We start from the raw sequence: 18,479 nt of genomic DNA on the forward strand, positions 1-18,479 counted from the left end.
CTAACTCTCAGGATATCCTAGAGGTCAACATTCCTTTACTTGATGTTGTGAAGCAAATGCCTTCATATGCCAAATTCCTGAAAGACTTATGCACGACCAAACGACGACAGAGTATTCAAAAGAAGATCTTCTTGACTGAGAAAGTGAGTGCCATCCTAAAGCAAGACGTGCCACAGAAATTCAAGGATCCCGGTAGCCCAACCATATCATGTGTAATCGGGGACCATCGAATTGATCATGCACTTCTTGACTTAGGAGGGAGCGTCAATCTGATTCCCTACGCGGTATACAAACAGTTAGGTTTGGGTGAATTAAAACCCACCCTAACTATACTACAACTTGTTGACCACTCTGTTCGTGTACCAAGAGGGATAATTGAGGATGTGTTGGTCTAAGTTGATAGATTTTACTACCCTATAGATTTTATCATCCTAGACACCGAACCCATCAATAACATAAGCACTCAGATCCCCGTCATTCTTGGCCACCCATTCCTTGCCACTTCAAATGCAATTATCAATTGCAGGAATGGTGTCATGACTATGTCTTTTGGGAATATGACATTGGAGTCAAACATCTTTTTCAATAACGACAGAAACTTAGAGGAGGATGACGATGTCCACGACATTAACATGATTGACTCTTTAGTGGAAGATACGACATCTCTAACCTTATCCTCTGACTATCTAGAGACGTGCCTGGCCCACTCCCATGATTTTGATGATGACATGATTAGGGAGACGTGTGCCTTGCTTGATACTGCACCGGTACTTGAAGTTAACTGGTAGAGGCCACAATTTGAAGAATTGCCACAAACCGATGTAGTGCCTCTACCGTCTAACCTCAAGCCGCCAAAGCTTGACCTAAAACCTTTGTCCTCTGATTTAAAATATGCCTATTTAGGTCAAGATGAGACATACCCGGTGGTGATCTCTGCCCACCTGGAGAAAGAACAGGAGAGTATGCTCATCTCTACTCTCATTGAGCATAAAGGAGCCTGGGATGGATGATAGCGGACCTCAAGGGAATCGATCCCTCGATTTGTACTCACCGCATATATCTTGAGGATAATGCAAAAACCGCTCGGCAACCACAACGTAGACTAAATCCAAACATGAAGGAAGTGGTTAAGGCCGAGGTTCTTAAACTATTGGACGTGGTATCATATACCCTATATCTGATAGTCAATGGGTGAGTCCAACTCAAGTGGTCCCTAAGAAGTCCGGAATCACCATCGTAGCCAATGCTAATAATGAACTCATGCCAACTAGAGTCACTACGGGTTGGAGAATGTTCATTGACTACAGGAAGTTGAATACCGTCACGAGGAAAGATCACTTTCCTTTACCATTCATTGATCAGATCCTGGAAAGGTTAGCTGGTCATTCCTATTATAGTTTCCTTGACGGGTATTTAGGCTACAACCAGATAGGGATAGCCCCTGAAGACCAGGAAAAGACCACATTTACATGTCCCTACGGCACCTGTGCCTATCGAAGGATGCCATTCGGACTATGTAATGCCCCTGCCACCTTTCAGCGATGTATGCTTAGTATCTTTTCTGATATGGTGGGGCAATATCTAAAGGTCTTCATGGACGACTTCTCTGTTTACGGTCCATCTTTCAGCAAGTGCTTGGAAAGTCTTAAATGTGTGCTGAAAAGATGTGAAGAAAAGAACTTGGTACTTAATTGGGAGAAGTGCCATTTCATGGTTCAGAAGGGAATTGTCCTTAGGCATATCATCTCGTCCAAGGGAATCGAGGTAGATAAGGCAAAAATCGATCTTATCTCTAACCTACCTCCACCCAAGAATATCAGAGACCTGCGATCCTTCTTAGGACACCCAGGATTTTACAGGTGATTCATAAAGGACTTTAGTCTCCTCTCTCGTCCTTTATGTAATCTTCTTCAAAAGGATGCTCCGTACGAGTGGACTGAGAAATGCCAGGAAGCTTTCATCAAGCTTAAGGGCACGTTAACCACTGCACCTATCATGCAGCCACCCGACTGGAGCCTTCCTTTTGAGCTTATGTGCGACGCTTCTGATTATGCTCTTGGAGTGGTTCTAGGCCAGAGAAAGGATAAGAGACCCTACGTCATCCATTATGCGAGTAGGACTCTAAATCCTTCCCAAGTGAACTACTCGACTACGGAAAAAGAACTCTTAGCCGTAGTGTTCGCCTTGGATAAATTTAGGTCCTACCTGATCGGATCCAAGATCATTATCTATACAGATCATGTGGCACTGAAGTATCTTCTTTCTAAGAATGATTCTAAGCCCCGCCTGATACGATGGATTCTTCTACTCCAAGAATTTGATTTAGAAATTAAAGATAAAAAGGGAGTAGAAAACATTATGGCCGATCACCTTTCTCGCCTTTATACCTCTGATCCTCTTGAGACGACCCATATCAACGACATGTTCCCTGATGAACAACTGTTCAGAGTCTCTCATTCACCTTGGTTCGCTGATATTGCTAATTATCTTGCTACAGGTGCCATACCGACACAATGGACTGCGCAAGATAAGAAGAAATTCTTCACTGAGGTGCTCAACTTTTTCTGGGATGACCCTTATTTATTTAAATATTGCCCAGACCAAATCCTAAGGAGATGTGTACCAGACGATGAGCATCAGAGCGTCATCTCTTTCTGTCACTCACAGGCCTGTGGTGGTCACTTTTCTGCTAAAAAGACCACGGCCAAGATTCTGTAGTGTGGCTTTTACTGGCCCATTATGTTTAGGAACACTCATGAGTTTTACAAAGCTTGTGAGCGTTGTCAGAAATTAGGAGCATTGTCCCGTCGAAATATGATGCCTTTGAATCCCATCCTTATCATTGAAGCATTTGATTGCTGGGGCATCGATTTCATGGGACCATTTCCCAAATTGTTTGGAAATCTATATATTTTGCTCGCCGTGGATTATGTCATTAAATGGGTCGAAGCGATTCCCTGTCGAACTAATGACCATCGCACGGTCATTAAATTCCTAAAAGAAAACATCCTTTCTCGATTCGGAACGCCTCGAGCCATCATTAGTGATGGGGGCTCACACTTTTGTAATAAACCATTTGAGAGCTTAATGAAGAAATACAGTATCTCTCATAAGGTGAGCACCCCGTACCACCCACAGACAAGTGGACAAGCTGAGATTTCTAATAGGGAAATTAAACACATTTTGGAGAAAACGGTCAACCCTGATCGTAAGGATTGGTCAATTCGATTGACCGATGCCTTATGGGCATATCGTATTGCCTTTAAAAACCCTTATTGGAATGTTCTCCTTTAGACTTGTCTATGGGAAAGCTTGTCACTTGCCTATGGAGCTGGAACATAAAGTATACTGGGCGATCAAAAATCTTAATTTCAATTTGGACAACGCTGGCTCGCTACGCAAACTTCAATTGAAAGAACTTGAGGAAATCCGGAATGATGCGTACGATAATTCAAGAATTTACAAGGACAAGATGAAAGCATTTCATGACCAACACATTTTGCGAAAATCATTCATGCCTGGTCAGAAGGTCCTTTTGTACAATTCTCGATTACATCTCTTTCCGGGTAAGCTTCGATCTCGTTGGACCGGCCCTTACATTGTGGTTACTGCTTTTCCTCATGGGGCCATTGAGATAAGAGATCCCGACAATGGCAAGGAGTTTAAAGTTAATGGACATCGATTGAAACCATTTATCGAGAAATTTGATTCAGAGGACATGTCCATGACCCTGACTGCTCCTGTTTACCAAGATTGATCTCCTAGTCTGATGGAGGAATAGGTAGATTTATCGCTTTCATAGACTAGGCTAGTTTCCTTTATGCTATTTTAGGATAGATGGTAAACTTAATGTTCATGGGAAGCAACCCAGCCTTTTATTTTATTTTAGTTAGTTAGTTCAAATGTTTGTGGGTAACATTGCTGCAAACCCTCACGAGACTACAACTCGTACACTAGGGGCAACCTAGGGGTTTAAAGGCTTGTTGCATATGCTAAATGCAATCGAGAGCATCTGCAAAAGTGGTATAGGTAGGATTTTATCTTTATTTTTATTGGTTTCTCTCTTGTGCTGACCCGCTCTTACGTAGATATCTTTGGAAAGCCTCTTGATTCTTTCATCCAGGTACTATCTTTCCATCACTCTTCTTATATTTTCGTTGTCCCATGTGCATTGCATGCTTATTTCTTTTACATTGAGACAATGTAGATTTTAGGTTGGGGGTGGGAGATTAGGTTTCCTAATCAGCATTTTCTTGGTCTTAAGCAAAAATTGTAAAAATTTTTAATTTTTTTTTGGACTTTCTTGTGAATTCGAAGGGATTTTGACGGCCATCTAGGGCACTTGGAATTTCAAGATACTTGATGTTGGTAATTTAAGATGCTTGGAGTCAGTATCTGTTGGATTTCATAGTTAAGTTTGAATTGTTAATCCAGAATTAGAAGTTATAAACATTAATTGAGTTATGATCTTACATGTCACATCTCGCTTACACATTAAGGTTTCATTTGATATTGAAGGATTAATTTAGTGATCACTAAGCTTGAAAGGAACCAACCTGAGAAATTGAAAGGATTGGGTGAATGTTCTACACCATAAGTTTGCTCCCTATAGGTGTAGATTTAATTCCCTATGAATGATATGTGAAAAAATTTGGGTGTACAGTCTTCATCATAGGTTTGCTCCCTATAGGTGAGGATTTGATTCCCCTTCTTGGCATTACTTTTAATGTAAAAATTAAAAATTAAAAGAATAAAAAGATAATGTGTGAGGCAAGTTTGAGTTATCGTGAATTCTCTTATTGGTTACCAATGATATCCTTAAATAGAGAGGTGAATCTTAATGTTGACAAGTCAAGATTAGACTATACATCCATGGAATTCAATGTTTAGAATTGTTCTAATTGATAGACTAATATTTTGAACTTAATTATGAAGTTGCCGTGAGTCTGATATCAGGAGAAAGTAATGCCAACATTCATGATTTTTTTTCTTAAAATTCTAGTATTTGATGTGTTATTCAAAAATCACTCGAGTGCATATAAATTGTCCTGTAATTCTTAACTTATTTCTCACATACTTTGCTCGAGACTAGCAAAATGCTGGTTGGGGGTTGTGTTGAGGGTCAAATATTGCATATTAGACCCCATTAATTGCATGGATTTACGATTATGATATTGCTTAACGGCCTGAATTAATCATGTTTGTGTTGTAAGGTGTAATTGCGAGCTTGGACTGGATCGGGATGCTAAAAGTACGGATTTAACGTTCAGAATGCACCAAGGCAAGGGACGAACTCCAGGGGACCAAGATCGACGGAATTACACACCAGGGATCTGTAACGCCCTGAAATTCGGGGGTCGAGCATAACTCAGCTCCCGAGTTCCAAAACATCACTTATGCAACATAATTAATGAATGATGTATGTTGACTGTATTAGCACATAAACATGGGATAGATTAAGCCAAAACGCAGATATGATTCAGGGATAAGTGAATAAAGCAAGCGGAAGACTTATAGTAAAATATGTGTACAAGTGTAAGTCCCTGAATTACATATACAACCAGATCGTGTAAAAGTGTTATTTATCAAAATTATAAGTACAAGTTGCATCATTTTAGATCCCAAAATAGTAATCCCATAGGTCCCGCGCAACTGACCGAAGCTCGCTAGAACCCGTCAGAAAACTGCATATAGGAGAAGGCAGCCTCGTCGTCATCCAGCTCCCGCTCCCGCTCTGCCGACGTCGCATCCACATCTCGCAACATCGGGGCCTAAGATGCAGTCCGGTGGGTGTGAAACACCGCCCGAAACGTGGGAGTGAGTGATCAACTCGGTGGAACAATAAGGCAGGTTAACATGCTATCGATTCAATCAAACAAGAATGATAAAGCAGGACAATTAAATAAATCCTAAGTACTCTTGTTAATGCAAGTATGAATGCAATATGATGCGTGCCCTCACGCGTACACCCTCAGCGTCTTCATCTTACGTTACGCATGACATCGCCTCAAAGTGCGCCACATCTACAAAGCACATGCAAATGCGGTGCATGGATATGATTACCAAGTTGTTATTAGTCCAATTCATACAGCAGGATTGGGAAGCTAAGATACCTTCCTCATATCACCATCCAACAGTGATCCATACTAGGGTCGTCAATCCTAGACATCTCATACGATCATATAGTTGAGGTCGTAGCAAAGGGCTCGTCACCAATCAATGCACGCCTTTCATGCCCTTACTACCACCGATCGGCTCGTCACCTCCTTGCGGTATCCAGGTATGCTCGAGGTCACTCCAAAGGGCTCGTCACCAATCAATGTAGGCCGACACGAATATAGTGTCCCATACCACCATAATCGGCTCACGAGTTTAGTTGCTCACTGGTCACTACGGGGAGGCTCGTCACCCCAGCGTAGGCCGACAGCTCGACCACGGTGTCCCATACCACCATGTCCGGCTCATGAGTCTTAGCGGATCAGGTACCATGGTTATTAGGATTTCACTGGTAAGTTCGGTACCCTAGATTCAAGCAGTAGCGTCCATACATGGTTAACATACACTGGACAATCGGGTTAGTTGACGAACTCGACTAGCACGAGCGCACGTTGAATTGAACGACAGAGAGTGCGCAAACACTCCGCGTGGCCAAACCACTGCCGCCAACTCTAATACGACTCGGGTTCGTCTAATGCGTCTCACGTGGCGAAAGCAATCTCAACCACGACCAAAGGGTCAATTACCGATTTCCTGGACTAAGGCATAGTCCCAAACATCCTACACTACTACAGATATTCATATGGAATGTAAAACAGTAATGGAACAATAACTCAAATCATGTTACATACACATCTGAATAATATCAACTTAACATAAATGTAAGCATAGGAGATGCTTGAATTTAGATAACTTGGAATGTAAATGCGTAAGGGAAATCATGCGCATCCATAGAAGTATTGAGAATCACTTCTCAACGCCTGCATTTAGTGTAATCAGTTACACGTAGGTCATTCATGCATTTCTACAAACACTTAGCATCCATGGAACAACATACATGACGCATGTTGAAATACATGCACTTAGACAATTCCTTCTTCCAAGGAGTTGTCATACATGCATCTAGCATACATACATGATCAAAAATCATGGCAAACATAGGTGCGTATTTTATACGTATACGGTACTTTATAAATACACTTAGAATACACAAATCTCAACATAGCACATGCATATCAAGAAAGCAATGTAAACATAACATTTGACATGTGAAATCTCATCCATAACAAGAATAAATCACTAACTGGGATTGAAAGCCTTGAAAACCATAACCTATACACTTAAAGTCCGCACCTTAAGCGAGGAAAGAATAGCCGAATTGATTTAGACGAGTTGTCTTCGTCAACGGCGCAAGAATACCCTAAAATAAGGATAGAAATGAGATACAACAACACCAAGTCTAATCTAAGCTCTAACACAGGTTAGGGTTAGGTTAACTTACCCCAAAGGAACTCAGAATCGTCAGAGGAACGATTCAAAGCAAAGGTTCAAAGGTGACGAAGAACAAGGAAGAATCAAGATGATTCACCAACCAATCTCTCTCACTAACTCTCTCTTTTCCACTCTCTCTCCAAGCTAGGGTTAGAGAAAATTCGTATGGAAATGAGAGCTAGGGTTTAAGGGCTATATATAGGCCTTAAAATGATGGAAATAACCCCAGGGTCAAGGTATACTTAGGTTATAACCAAAGTACGCCTTCCTCGATCCAACGAAGCACTTCTGGTGGGCCTATAACCACGAAAGGTCGGACTTAAGCTCACTGACCATGGATCTAGGTCAGGCTGAGTTTTCGTACCGACCGGCTCTTGGATCAGTAGTGGCGGACCACACTCAATTCAACGGTCACGGAAACTCGATCAGTCCACAAGCACTAGGATATGCAGGCCAACCATCCTGATCGAGAGGGTGAAATTGGGTCGAGAATCCAACGGTCGAGAATGCTTAAATTCGTCGCGCAAGCGACACGACTCAATTTCATAAAAGCTTATTAAATTCCAACCGTTCTCACACTCTTCACTCCGAACTCAACCAAATCGACCCGAACATCGGATCGACTTGATTTTCGAGGTGAAGACCAAGCCCAACTCGGTGACATAGCCTAAGATCATCGCCATCGGACTTTCGACGCGGTCCAGTCCGATCCAGATCTTCCAAAAATTCCCCAGAACAACTGGATTTAGCGATGGATCCCAGATTTCAGAGTAACGTAGCGCTCACTAATCTGCACGTTTAGAGCCATGCAGATACAATTTAAAGTGATTGATGCGAATTTCACAAGCAATCAAGTAGAGCACTAACTACCCCAAAACAACTACTTAAGGAAAGATTAGCACAAAATTTCCAAGGTCGTTACAATCTACCCCCCTTAAAGAAAATTTCGTCCTCGAAATTCATACCTTCATATAAGCCTCGAGGATCAGAGGGTAGGTCTTCCTGACCTCAGATTCCCAAGTAGCCTCTCCTACGCCATGATGCGACCATAACACCTTCACGAGAGGGATAACCTTGCTACGCAGTACCTGCTCCTTTCTATCCAGAATACGTGTCGGTTGCAGTACATAAGTGGCATCCTCACTTAACTGCACTTGCTCCCAACTGATAATATGCGAAGGATCAGGAACGTACTTCTTCAGCATAGAGATATGAAATACGTTATGCACGCCCGCAAGAGGTGTGGGCAAAGCAAGGCGGTAAGCTACCGCTCCCACTCGATCCAGAACTTGAAATGGACCAATAAATCTCGGCGTCAGCTTCCCCTTCTTACCGAACCGCAGAACTCCCTTCATAGGAGAGACCTTCAGAAAAACATGATCTCCCACTACGAACTCAAGCGGTCGACGCCTCGTATCCGCATAACTCTTCTGCCTGCTCTGCGCTGCTAGAAGTCGACGTCGAATGATGTCAACCTTCTCTGAAGTCACCTGCACCAACTCTGGGCCAAGCAAACTACGCTCACCAATTTCTGCCCAACAATGTGGTGCTCTGCACGGGCGACCATACAACGCCTCGAAGGGAGCCATGCCGATACTCGCCTGGAAACTATTATTATACGCGAACTCGGCATGAAGACAATCATCCCAACCGTCTTTGAAATCCAAAACACAAGCTCGCAACATATCTTCCAGGACTTGATTCACGCGCTCCGTCCGCCCATCTTTTGCGGATGAAACGCGGTCTGAACTTCAGTTTCACCCATCGCTTCCTGGATACGAGTCCGGAAGATAGATGTAAAACGCGTGTCTCTATCGGACACAATCTCCAGGGGAATCCATGTCGACGCACTATCTCCTTGATATACAACCTAGCCAACTCGTATGCAGAGTATGTGAATCTGATCTGTAAGTAATGCGACGACTTAGTTAATCGATAGACGATCACCCAAATAGAGTCAAATCCCTTTCTCGTCCTCGGCAACCCGAAATAAAATCCATAGAGATGAAATCCCACTTCCATTCACTATGGGCATGGGCTGCAACAACCTAGGAGGTCGGCGATGCTCTGCCTTGACCTGCTGGCACGTGAGACAACGAGAAACAAATTCAACAATCTGGACCTTCATATTGTCCCACCAATAAGACCTCTTCATATCCCGATACATCTTCGTGCTACTGGATGCATCGCAAGCTTAGAACTATGGGCTAACTCGAGAACCTCACGTCTCAAGTCGTGATGTCAGAACACATAACCGCCACGCAAAACGTAGGCCCCCATCGTAACTAACACTCCGGTCGGAGTTCCCATCCGTACCAACCCGCCGCCTCATCTTCACCAAAAGCTCATCATCTACCTGAGCCGCAACGATCCTCTCGTCGATGACGGCCGTACACGAATGTGTGCGATAACCTCATACGGCTCAACCACCGTAAGCTTCGCTCAAAATCGCGCACGAACTCCAACATCTCCCACTCTGCTATCATCGAGCCGCAAACTCCAAAGCCTTCTTGCGACTCAACGCATCGCCACAAGGTTCGCCTTACCAGGATGGTAAGAAACATCGAACTTGAAGTCCTTCAATGTTTCCATCCATCTGCGCTGCCTCATATTCAAATCACGCTGCGTGAATATATACTTAAGGCTCTTGTGGTCGCAAAAGAGCTCGAACTCCTCACCATAAAGGTAATGTCTCCAAAGCTTTAATGCGAAGATGACATCTGCCATTCCAAGTCGTGCGTAGGGTAATTCTCTTCGTGTTTCCTTAATTGACGCAAGCATAAGCAATCACCCCGTCCTTCTGCATAAGGACACAACCTAGGCTAACGCGAGAGGCGTCGGTATATATAATATACTTAACCCCTTGCTCTGCAATACTAGCACAGGGGCGGACGTCAACTTGTCCTTCACCTCCTGCAACTCCGCCCGCTCACTCCAAGCAAACTTCAAATCCTTCCGTGTCACCGCGACAACGGTCCGGCAATCTTCGAGAAGTCTGAATAAAGCGTCGATAATATCCTGCAAGGCCAAGAAAACTCCTCACCTCGAAAATCGAACCAGGCTTCCTGCACTGCACCTACCTTGGCAAGGTCGACGGCTATACCTTCCTTGGACACCACATGTCCCAGGGAACTTGACTTCCTCTTTCCGGAAATCACACTTCTTGAATTGTGCGAAAAGCTGATGCTCCTAAGAGTACCCAAAACCGCTCTTAAGTGCTCCTCGTGCTCTGCCGGCTCGCCGAATAAATCAAGATGTCATCAATAAATACAATGACGAATCGAAACAGAAACGGCCGAAACACCCTGTTCATCGATCCATGAACACGGCCGGTGCGTTCGTCGACCGAACGACATCACAAGGAACTCATAATGACCGGCCGGTCTGAAGCGGTCTTACGCACATCCCCATCCTCGACGCCAAGAATCGATGATACCGATCGCAGATCAACCTTCGAAAAGTACCGTGCCCCCTTCAACGATCAAACGGATCATCAATCCCGGGCAAGGGTACTTATTCTTCACGATTACCAGAAGTTCAACTGCGATAATCAATACACAATCGCAAGGAACCATCCTTCTTCTTCACAAAGACAACAGTGCTCCCCAAGGAGACACACTGGGCCGAATAAAACCCAATTCTAGCAAACCATCTATCTCGCTTCCTCAACTCCTCCATTTCACTCGGAGGCATCCGATAGGTGGGTAAAGAAATGGGCGCCGCACCAGGCATAAGATCGATAGCAAAATCAATCTCACGCTGAGGAGGTAATCCAGGAATCGACTCAAACACATCTTCAAACTCCTGAACTACCGGCGTACTAACCAACGCCGACTCGGCCGAACTCTCCAACAGAGAAGAATAAAAATCAATACGAATAGGGTAACTGACCTGAACTGGGAAAGTAACAATCTCGCCCTCAGGTCCATGGATCGTCACTGATCTCGCTTCACAATCAATCTCAGCTCGCATCCTCGTGAGCCAATCCATACCCATAATAACATCGTAGTGATAAAGCGGTGCGACTAGCAAATCAACACGGATCGATCCACTTCCATGATCAATCACAGCACAACTCCAAAGACAACCAACATGCATTCCATTAATCAAAATCGTCGCAATACAAGTAGTGCAGCAATACATGAATCACGACTAGGAAAGCATGAAAACAACAACATCTAACACTACAAACAACCACAACTACTACAACCACTAACAGCTACCACACTACAACAACTCCAACTACAAGCCAACAACGGCTACACACAGAAAGAAACACCAAACAAAGCAAAGACGGCCACGACGATGCTACTCGTCGGAGTCAGGAGACGGAGGCGGAGCACCCTTATCCTGCAAGCAACACAGGATAGACTTCAAAGTCCGGGACATCTTCTTGAACTTGTGCTTAACCAAGCCTCGAAGATCCACCATCTCCTGGCGTAAAGCAGCTTGCCCTTCTTCAAGCCGTGTAAGACGGGCATCTCTGGCAACCTGCTCTGCGCCCTGCTCTGGCACCACAGGAGGAGAGCGATCACTCGAATCCTGTGCCCCACTCTCTTCCTCGTCTTGCTCTGCTTCTTCCTCAGACTCCGCACCACCTTCAGCATAACTCTCATCATCACTCTCAGACCCGGCCTCACCCTCAGAGGCAAGCCGACCAGAACCAACCTCCATCAGCTTAAGGGTCCTCAAGTTGAGATGACGAACAGGGACCGGTTTCTCAGCTCCAAGCCTATAGCCAAACTCATGTGCAATCTTGCAAATGAGGCGGCCAAAGGGAAGAGACTCGGTCCGTCTACTCGAACGAGCGATGAGAATAATCTGACGCAGGACGTACGTCGGCACACACAACTTCGCATCATGCCCCTCCTTTTATAGAAAATCTACCATCAGGAGCGTACACTCACTGCGGTTGCTCCACCTGGGATACACATTGAACGTAAAGATGTGGTGAAGCAAGCGGAAGTCGTCCGTCATGTGAGAAGCCAAAAGACTCTTATTCGGCTGCCATTCGAGCAGACGACCACACAAGGATCGGGTGCGACGATCCCTCTCGCGCACACCGTCCACATTCTTCTCGCCGGCATGCACTTCCCCAAGTGGCACCTTCAAGAGTCGGGATATCAAAGCAACATTGACAATTCCAACTCGACCGCTACCACAGGAAATCTGAACAGAAGAGGATACAGCGAAGGCTCCAGAATGTTGGCATAGAAGGCCCGAACAGTGCTAGCATTCGCGCGATACTCGCCTTCGAACAAGGGACCCCAACCAGCCCCTTCTAGGCGCTCCAACAAGAAGAACTCTCCAAAGAGCCGCGGATCAACATGAGCCTCAAAAAGGACTCTACGCCCCTCATAGACTCCATGCGACATTTCCGCCAACAAGGTCCTACTGACAGGAGCTCGAGGATCGAGGTCCCGCTTCGTCTGGAACTCGCGCGTGGCGGACGTGCTAGCGGCGGCACCTCTCGGCCTCCGTGCACGGGTTGGGCGGCTCGGCCCGGCTTCATCCACGGGCGCTCTCTTCTTCCCCATCAAGGAAAGAAGGGAAGAAATGGAAAAGATGGCCGTCACAATCTCAAAGAGGGCCATGAGAAATGAGAGAAAGAGAGAAATAGGAAGATGGTGAAGCTTCCACACAACTATGAGCCAAAAAGGGAATGAAAGGGCTCAAATGAGAGGGAAAAATGGAGAAATCAGCAATGGAATAGAAGATTTGAGAATGGGGTGATGGGTTTGCACGAAAATGGAAGGAAGATGAAGATTTGGGAGAGGTTTGAGAGAGTTTGGAGAGGTTGTTGAAGAAAAGGAGAGCTTGGAAGAGGGTTTTGTGAAGGAAATAGGTAAAAGGAGTGGTTTTAAAGTGAAACCCGTGGAGGGGTGGGCCACACAAGCCTCATGGACGATCGGCCCGCGTCGGCCCGCCCGATCGGCCCGCGTCGGCCCAACGACCGGCGATCTCTCGCCGACCGGCGATGGCATCGCCGGTCTCTGGACATATCGGCGATGCCTCGCCGATTTGGCGAGGTCCTCCTGGTCCTCCTTGGTCCAAATGATGTGGTTCCCCCCCTGGGTCCCACAGAAAATGCCCCGATTGGCCCCTTGTGTAGTTTGAAGCCTATCGGGTCATTCTGACAGAAATCTGATGCAAACAGCGATTTCTGGAAGGTTTAAAGATGAATAATGGGAAGATAGACCATCTACACTCATTAATAGAGGGTCTAGGAAAGATTTCGGGTCGCTGTGTGTGATCAGGTAGGAGTACAGACTCGATCTCGGCAAAGGTTTTCAGGAAACTTTCGCCGATAGAAACTACGGAGCACAAACACAAAGCGATGATAGACCCGCACCCAATTACACTATAGTGGCGACAACGTGCGGTGTGTGACCATAACCCAGGTCCGGTTTAATCCAGATCATGCTCTGATACCAACTTGTAACGCCCTGAAATTCGGGGGTCGAGCATAACTCAGCTCCCGAGTTCCAAAACATCACTTATGCAACATACTTAATGAGAGATGTATGTTGACTGTATTAGTGCATAAACATGGGATAGATTAAGCCAAAACGCAGATATGATTCAGGGATAAGTGAATAAAGCAAGCGGAAGACTTATAGTAAAATATGTGTACAAGTGTAAGTCCCTGAATTACATATACAACCAGATCGTGTAAAAGTGTTATTTATCAAAATTATAAGTACAAGTTGCATCATTTTAGATCCCAAAATAGTAATCCCATAGGTCCCGCGCAACTGACCGAAGCTCGCTAGACACTGCATATAGGAGAAGGCACCTCGTCGTCATCCAGCCCGCTCTGCCTCGACGTCGCATCCACATCTGCAACATCGGGGCCTAAGACAGTCTGGTGGGTGTGAAACACCGCCCCGAAACGTGGGAGTGAGTGATCAACTCGGTGGAACAATAAGGCCTTTGGTTAACATGCTATCGATTCAATCAAACAAGAATGATAAAGCGGGACAATTAAATAAATCCTAAGTACTCTTGTTAATGCAAGTATGAATGCAATATGATGCGTGCCCTCACGCGTACACCCTCAGCGTCTTCATCTTACGTTACGCATGACATCGCCTCAAAGTGCGCCACATCTACAAAGCACATGCAAATGCGGTGCATGGATATGATTACCAAGTTGTTATTAGTCCAATTCATACAGCAGGATTGGGAAGCTAAGATACCTTCCTCATATCACCATCCAACAGTGATCCATACTAGGGTCGTCAATCCTAGACATCTCATACGATCATATAGTTGAGGTCGTAGCAAAGGGCTCGTCACCAATCAATGCACGCCTTTCATGCCCTTACTACCACAGATCGGCTCGTCACCTCCTTGCGGTATCCAGGTATGCTCGAGGTCACTACAAAGGGCTCGTCACCAATCAATGTAGGCCGACAACACGAATATAGTGTCCCATACCACCATAATCGGCTCACGAGTTTAGTTGCTCACTTGTCACTACGGGGAGGCTCGTCACCCCAGCGTAGGCCGACAGCTCGACCACGGTGTCCCATACCACCATGTCCGGCTCATGAGTCTTAGCGGATCAGGTACCATGGTTATTAGGATTTCACTGGTAAGTTCGGTACCCTAGATTCAAGCAGGTAGCGTCCATACATGGTTAACATACACTGGACAATCGGGTTAGTTGACGAACTCGACTAGCACGAGCGCACGTTGAATTGAACGACAGAGAGTGCGCAAACACTCCGCGTGGCCAAACCACTGCCGCCAACTCTAATACGACTCGGGTTCGTCTAATGCGTCTCACGTGGCGAAAGCAATCTCAACCACGACCAAAGGGTCAATTACCGATTTCCTGGACTAAGGCATAGTCCCAAACATCCTACACTACTACAGATATTCATATGGAATGTAAAACAGTAATGGAACAATAACTCAAATCATGTTACATACACATCTGAATAATATCAACTTAACATAAATGTAAGCATAGGAGATGCTTGAATTTAGATAACTTGGAATGTAAATGCGTAAGGGAAATCATGCGCATCCATAGAAGTATTGAGAATCACTTCTCAACGCCCGCATTTAGTGTAATCACAGTTACACGTAGGTCATTCATGCATTTCTACAAACACTTAGCATCCATGGAACAACATACATGACGCATGTTGAAATACATGCACTTAGACAATTCCTTCTTCCAAGGAGTTGTCATACATGCATCTAGCATACATACATGATCAAAAATCATGGCAAACATAGGTGCGTATTTTATACGTATACGGTACTTTATAAATACACTTAGAATACACAAATCTCAACATAGCACATGCATATCAAGAAAGCAATGTAAACATAACATTTGACATGTGAAATCTCATCCATAACAAGAATAAATCACTAACTGGGATTGAAAGCCTTGAAAACCATAACCTATACACTTAAAGTCCGCACCTTAAGCGAGGAAAGAATAGCCGAATTGATTTAGACGAGTTGTCTTCGTCAACGGCGCAAGAATACCCTAAAATAAGGATAGAAATGAGATACAACAACACCAAGTCTAATCTAAGCTCTAACACAGGTTAGGGTTAGGTTAACTTACCCCAAAGGAACTCAGAATCGTCAGAGGAACGATTCAAAGCAAAGGTTCAAAGGTGAAGAAGAACAAGGAAGAATCAAGATGATTCACCAACCAATCTCTCTCACTAACTCTCTCTTTTCCACTCTCTCTCCAAGCTAGGGTTAGAGAAAATTCGTATGGAAATGAGAGCTAGGGTTTAAGGACTATATATAGACCTTAAAATGATGGAAATAACCCCAGGGTCAAGGTATACTTAGGTTATAACCAAAGTACGCCTTCCTCGATCCAACGAAGCACTTCGGTGGGCCTATAACCACGAAAGGTCGGACTTAAGCTCACCGACCATGGATCTAGGTCAGCCTGAGTTTTCGTAATCGGCTCTTCAGATCAGTAGTGGCGGACCACACTCAATTCAGCGGTCACGGAAACTCGATCGAGTCCACAAGCACTAGGATATGCATGGGCCCACCATCCTGATCAGAGGGTGAAATTGGGTCAGAATCCAACGGTCAGAATGCTTAAAATCGTCGCGCAAGCGACACGACTCAGATTTCATAAAAAGCTTATTAAATTCCAACCGTTCTCACACTCTTCACTCCGAACTCAACCAAATCGACCCAGAACATCAGATCGACTTGATTTTCGAGGTGAAGACCAAGCCCAACTCAGTGACCGCAACAGCCTAAGATCATCGCCATCAGACTTTCGACGCGCGGTCTAGGTCCGATCCAGATCTTCCAAAAATTCCCCAGAACAACTGGATTTAGCGATGGATCCCAGATTTCAGAGTAACGTAGCGCTCACTAATCTGCACGTTTAGAGCCATGCAGATACAATTTAAAGTGATTGATGCGAATTTCACAAGCAATCAAGTAGAGCACTAACTACCCCAAAACAACTACTTAAGGAAAGATTAGCACAAAATTTCCAAGGTCGTTACAGGATCTGAGAAAATAAAGCTGTTCACGTTAAAGAGGCCCGAAACTGGCGCAGAATACAAGATCACAGGGTTCTCACCATCCGATTGGCTCGAAACTTTATACATGGCTCGAGGACCAAAAACTAACCGTACACGTCAAATTTCAACCATTGGATCCCTCTGAAAGTGGCCCAACGGATAGATCAGCCAATAAATCAGTGATTTGGGGCCCGCCTGGTATCTGAAAATGCTTTAATATTGGGCTCAACTCATTAAATGAGCTGACAAAACAAATGGATGGATCGGATCTTACATATACATCACAATTGGCCCCACATGTATAGCATGTGTACAAAACATACACACGCTCCCACCGCGCACCGAACTGAGTCAGCGAGTCAGCAGGCGCTGACCTGCGCCTGTTTCTAAAAATGGCAGCAGCAGTTTCGCGCTGCGTAACGGACGGACAACGTCCGTTTTGCGGAAGGTAGTGGGCCCCACAGTGTAATTTTTCGGATGATCCATGCCATCCATCGTGTAGAGGGCCTCGAATACTATAAAACCTTGCTAAAATTTTACACCCATGCGTGCACATGTCCACGATACAGAGGCCACAAACAGGCGGTCCTGCGACATTCAAAATGAATTTTGGCATGACTTCTTCTCTGGGCCTCATGAATGGACGTTCAAAACCACCCATTCTTGACCGAAATTTCATCCTGAATCCAATGGACGGGGTGGATTTCCCTGAAAATACCTCTGTGGGGCCCCACCAACTCATCAGCGAACTCCTCTTTGCCAGGCCCTGTTTTTCACGTCCGGACAAGTCCGGGATTTGCGGGGAGTAGTGGGTCACGATCGTGAATATTTTGAGTGATCCAGACCATCCAATGTGTCCACAGGGACGCCAATAACCTAGCCAAGATTTCAGAATTAACAGATAAGTTGATATCACGCCGCAAATACACTCCAAACGCAAGACGTTTTGCGCTTTTGCTTCGCATGCGAATTCTACTGCAGGAAAAAGACTCCCGACTGAAGTTGTACAAGGAAGGAAGCCATTGCCATGGGGTCTTCTAAAAAAGGAGAGGGGATTCAAGCTGAAAAAAGGGGGATTCAAGGACGGATCGGTTTGGCTTGGACGATTGCACAAGAGAGAGTAGCTGGAGTTTGGTATTTTTTTATTTATTTCTTTTTCTTTTTATTTTATTTTGCTTTGTTTAAAGGATCCAGCTGCATCATGCCTGTGATTGGCTAAACCTCTTAGCTAGGGCTAAGAGGTGAAGCTTGTAGTCTGATGGGAGAGATGTTGTTTATGCCTTTTGTTTAGATTGAAGGGGTTTCTGAGTTAATTTTATTATGGGAATACTTTTAGTTTTTAATGGCCTGTTGTGACTGAAATTACAATGGGTTTGCAATGGCTTTGAGTATTTCTTTTTCCATATTTTGATTATGACGTCAGGAAGCCCTCTTGTTCACCATCGTCTCCTGGGCATGGTTGGA

Source organism: Magnolia sinica, chromosome 14 (assembly GCF_029962835.1).
Source record: "Magnolia sinica isolate HGM2019 chromosome 14, MsV1, whole genome shotgun sequence".
NCBI lineage: Eukaryota > Viridiplantae > Streptophyta > Magnoliopsida > Magnoliales > Magnoliaceae > Magnolia > Magnolia sinica.